Genomic DNA, 6,000 nt, shown 5'->3' on the forward strand with positions numbered 1-6,000 from the left:
GGCGTACGTAGCATGTCACATGATTAACAGGTTTGAGGTATGCACGAAGAGACTTCAGAATGTAAGTTACAAGTGAATATGAGAGGCCAGATAGCCTTTATTAACTATTGGACCACACTTTAAGCTACCTAATACACTTCAGCGTTGTCATCGAGTCACTGCGAACAACAGTCGGAACATTCTAACAATGGTTACTATTTCTTGACGACGGAAATCCGCTCGTTGATCACGGAGCCACTTGAGGACCGCTGTGTGAACGTTCTCATCGTCGAAAAACCTCTTTCTCCAACCCCCCCCCCCCCAACCAACATAAGCATCATCCAAGTCTGTGCTGCCTTGGTCAAATTCCAGTACAGCTTGATGCGACGTTGCATTTGGTCCATATACCCTCAAAATTTTACGGTGAGTATGTGTGCAGTTTAGAAGTTTCTCCCTGTAAGACTCGTACTGTCCTGCGTATTTCAGCTTTGGAGTACGCGTAGTTCCTCCAGCATTTCACTGCAGACTGTGTAGGACCTGTTACCTGTATCGAAGCAGTACTCTGTCTGCAGGAAATCCAAAACATGTACTCTCTTCTGAAAAGGCGCCACTCCTGTTGCGCAATGATCTTAACGTTTTACCACAAGTGAAACTTACTTCCTGAAGGCCCGTCGTAACGTATGACAGCTGTATCTTTACTGCAAAAACATTCGCAGACCCGTTACTTATGAATATAAAGATATGAACCATAAAGCAGCAGCTTGTCTCGAATCACCAAATCCAATATTGTAAGCAAACGTGTGTTGCTTGTGATACGAAGAAACATAAAATTCCTAAAATGTGTCTTTCACTCTGTTCTGAAACTTGTAAGCACACTCTAATTGTGAGCCTCATCAGAACTCAAACCTAGAACCCTGCCTTTCGAGGGCAGTAATCTCACCGGAAGCTATCACTACATAGAGATGGAGAAGGGTAACAGCAGATGTAAGACTGTGAGGACGGTTTGTTAGTCATAGGATTTTGTAGGAAATTCATTGACATTATCAACTTACGCGTTCGAAATGTTTGCACCCGCCGAAAATGAAATATAATCTAGTAGAGTAGAAAAAGTTACAGAATCTTCTCCATCAGAATTTTCCGCTTTTGGATTTCCTCTATAAAGACTACAGAGCTCACTCGTTGGATGCTGATCTAAAGGTGAATATACTAGAAGAGTCGTACTCTGATGACCGCAGTCTAATTTTAAAATATGATTAAGGTGAGCTCAGCACAACAGACGTTCTGAACGCATACAAAAAATCCAACGGAGCCAAAATTAACGAGGACCAAAGATGCGCCAGAGCCAAAATTAACATGACGTTGGACCCAATTCTCTATCTCTGGACACCCATGACTTCATAGAGTGAGCAAAAATACATTTAAATGACGATAACCACAGAGAATCCTACGTACGTATTAAGATTTAATTGGATGATAAAGATACAATCATTTAAAATGACATCCAGGAGCTAAAACATCCGATGTCTATATAGACTACAAATAGCTTATTGAATTAATGCGTACGTATTTTTTGGGTTGAATCATGTAGGTGTTGTCCTGCCTATAACTGAAAATTAAGCAAGTGTAGCAACTCTGTGGATTGTGCATTATTATTATTATTATTATTATTTATTATTATTGTTATTATTTTGCCAACAAAACCACCCAGTATATCCGAGGGTGAGTGGGGTTGAGACATCCACACCAACATTGGATAACAGATCTCTTCCAACAAACTAAGGCACTAAGGGAAAGTGCTGGGAACATTGCGGAAAGGATCTTGCAAATTTATCAGCCACCAGATTTAATATCACCGATTTATACTGGACCCAGAAGCTCATCTGACAAACAATCTGAATATGCTACACAGTATAGCACACATAGGTGTGGACATATTTCGTCAGTAAGCATGATAAGCTCTGAGACTTTCTTACAGACTTTCCTACTGTTATCTAAGGCTGTATTTACGTTTTCTTTCTCTAATCTGAACGAATAAAGCATTCTATAACTAGTAGGGTTGACATTCTTCCTTCCAGAAATCAGTACGTAATTTTTATCAGACTGTGGTGAGGGTATATTCATGTGTAAAAACTACGTGTGCAACATGTGAGTTTTTACTCCCTACTAGGCCCTTGTTGTGCATAACTGACGCCTGAACTATAAATGTGTTCCTATAACTCTCCACCGTACAGTAGGTGTCGAAAACTCCGCATGAGTATCACCAAAGAGCTGTCTGAGCCTCTATTTTAAGTTCTGCAACCAGGGCCAAACCGAAGCATTATGGGATAGATGGGTTGGGTATGTTTTTATGTCAATGATGTTATTTTTCTTGAAAAATTACGAAGTTTTTTGGAGCGTTTCTTGGACACGATTACTACTGTATTACCGTTATCTGCTTTGAATACTGTCATGCTGTCTCATTCTATTCTTTCACAAATGATACTGATATTTTCGTTTTCCTTGTTGTGGAATTTATTAATTATTGTTAATAATTTTGGAGGTTTTTCTGGTAATGTCGTCCCGTTCTACATTAGTAATTTAACTTCTCTACCCCCTAGAATTGAAGTTAAATTAATATGACTGAATAATATCTAGTTATCTGAAAGGAAACTTTTGGGTGAGAGAAGTCGCTTCCCCAACACTTTTACACAATTATCTCGCACTCTTCTATGTATACAGTTAATTACTGGAATAAAAGCTCTGTGGCTCTGGAGAATTCCGGCGATCGTCAACTAATTCGTAATCAGAGGCACGTCGTACGCCGTGGGGAAGCCGTCATGGGCGCTATGACGTGCTCACTTTGCCGCATGGGAATCAGTGCCTAAGTTGTGTATCAATTTCGATGAAGTCCAGAAATTAATCTCTTAAAATAGAGGATAAACGACCGCGCTGCAGGCTCTACTGATTTCTCAAGATACAAAGTTCGTTCGAGTTATGACACACCAAATAATGTACCAATCCACAAACAACGGAGAAGTTAAAATTGCGAAAGAACTGAACGTACCTTTTCCAGTAATAAAATTATGATTTCCATAAACGATTTTCCTAGCTACATTCCAGTAAACATCCTCTTGTATGAAATTACAGGTTATCAGAAATAATCATATTTCATTTCATATCAAGATGGCAGCTTACAACAACGCCGCTAATTACAATTCTACTGCGATCCTACTCTCGGCAATTCTCAGTCAGGAGTAGTCAGTGCACTGTACGTGCAATGTTCCACGTACGATCCACAGAGTTTTTACATTACGAGTCAGAGATAATTTGTCTCTTGCAGTTATAAGGAGTCTTTGAGCCATATAAATTACTTGTGCGGAGGACCAAGGAAATCCTTGAAATATAGATCTGCATTCCTTACTGTTTCTCGATATTCGGAATACAGCAATGGAAGATCATGATATATTCGGGCCTTCCCATTAGGGAGCCTTATTCCTTAGTGAAACTATGAGAAACCTCGAAATGCAGACCCTCAACCTTCACTCATTCGCGATATTTGGATAAGATGGATACTGAGATTCTGAAAATTAGCATCTAAAAATCACCGTAAGTTTTTTAAAACGTTAACCAATTTCGTTTGATCAAGCGCGTGAATGTTCATATTACTAATAGAGAATAAACTACAGCTAGTGTGTTTAAAATAGTTCAGTGAACAACAATAACAATCTGCTAACTTGAATAGACGGAGTCGTTGAAGATTGATGGAGTTTGTTGACAGATGGATACTGGAACTGTTGGAGATGGTTGCAAGACGAATGTTGCAGGAATCAGGAACCAGCTTGTAGAGAGGTGAGATGACCTCGAACATCACGGCACCAGACAGGACCAATAGGCGACATGAAACAATTTCGAACACTGCATCAATCGGAGGTCTTATACGCTGCAAAAGAGCGGGTTAGTAGCACATTTCTCCATCGTATCCTTCATAAATTCAGTAGATTCGGAAGAGGTTTGATCCACTGCAATGTCCACTGTATAGCGATAGATTTTATCTATTTTAAATAAGTATTTCCAAAGTAAATCACTGCTCATGATCAATTCATTACACACAGGGTTTCTTGGACTACATGAAGTCAGATGATTATTAAATACTTTTTCTTATACCACATAACTCGACATCATGAATTTTTCGTTTGAGCCGATATTCAAGAAAGATCATGCTTCATTTCAGGAATCCTCTCTGTGAATCGATATCACATTATCATTCTTCATAGTGAGACAAGACAATTTTTTCTATATCCAAAGTGAATAATCCACCATGGAAATGCTTCCAACGAAGACTATAAATCACCTTGCCTTCGCACCACTTCTATGCTTTCATCATGTATTTCTCTATTAAACACCTATGCCTTCTAAATTTCTTTTCAGACTACATCTAAACCTGAATTCAATTTAGAGCACATAGATAAATTAATTCCTCTTACTTTCATGATCATTTGAAATCAAATAAATCAAATCAACACAATCCTGAAAGTAAAATTCATTAGGGTCAGGAACCATCAGAACAAACCCAATCTACATACCAACCAACTTCCAAACCACGGTAAATGGCAAGAATGCAGCAAAATTTAACTTTTCATTATCGATGATTCCTGCAAATCCTAGCTGTCATAACCCTTTTTTCTGATCCTGGCATTCTCAGTGAGATTAACCAGTACCTGTCTAATTTTCTCTTCCCAAGATATATGTACATCTACATATATACTCCGCTAGCCACCAAGCGGTGTGTGGCGGAGGGCACTAATCGCGCCAAAGTCAAATCCCCCCCCCCCCCCCCTCCCTCTGTTCTACTCGCGGATCACGCGAGGGAAAAACGACTGTCTGGACGCCTCAGTACGAGCTCTAATTTCCCTTATCTTTGAATGGTGATTATTGCGCGATTTGAAAGTTGGTGGTAGCAAAATGTGCTCTAGATCCTCCGTGAAGATCGTATTTTGGAATTTAGTGAGCAGCCCCTTCCGTTTAGCGCGTCGTCTATCTGCAAGTGTGTCCCACTTCAAACTTTCTATGACATTTGTAACGCTCTCGCGAAGGCCAAATGCACCAGTCACGAAACTTGCCGCTCTTCTTTGGACTTCCTCAATCTCTTGAATCAGACCCAACTAGTAAGGGTCCCATGGAGACGAACAGAACTCTAGGACTGGACGAACTAAAGTATTGTAAGCAATTTCCTTTGTTGAAGGACTGCAACGCTTCAGGATTCTATCAATAAACCGCAATCTAGAGTTCGCCTTACCCGTTGCTTGTGTAATCTGATCGTTCCATTTAAGATCATTTTGAATAATCACACCCAGATACTTGACGGATGTTACCGCTTCCAAAGACTGGATGTTTATTTTGTACTCCTACATTAATGTGGATTTTCGCTTTGTTACACGCAGTAGGTTACACTTACTAATACTGAGAGATAACTAAAAGTCATTACAGCATACATTTATTTTCTGCAAATCCTCTCTGATTTGTTCACAGCTCTCATGTGATACTACTTTCCTCTAGACTACAGCATCATCGGCAAACAGTCTGTCAATATCATCAACCAGATGGTTTATGTAAATTGTAAAAAGCTGCGGAGCTAGTACGCTGCCCTGGGCACACCTGATGTTACGCTTGCTTCTGTTGAAGTCTCCCCATGCAGGACGACATACTGCTTTCCGTCTGTTAGAACACTATCTATCCAACCGCATATGACATCGGATAGGCCGTAAACGCGCACTTTTTGGAGCAGGTGACAGTGCGGTATTGAGTCGAACGCCTTTCGAATGTCGAGAAATATAGCATCAACGTGGGAGCTGGTATCTAGAGCCTGTTGTATATCATGCACAAAGAGGACTAGCTGTGTCTCGCATGACCGCTGATTCCTTAAACCGTGCTGGTTTCAAGAGATGAGCTTCTCAGAGTCTAGAAAGGTCATTATGTCTGAACACAAAGTATGTTCCATGAGTCTACAACAAATCGATGTCAGTGAAATTGGCCGGTAATTAT

This window comes from Schistocerca serialis, chromosome 7 (assembly GCF_023864345.2).
Source record: "Schistocerca serialis cubense isolate TAMUIC-IGC-003099 chromosome 7, iqSchSeri2.2, whole genome shotgun sequence".
Taxonomy (NCBI): domain Eukaryota; kingdom Metazoa; phylum Arthropoda; class Insecta; order Orthoptera; family Acrididae; genus Schistocerca; species Schistocerca serialis.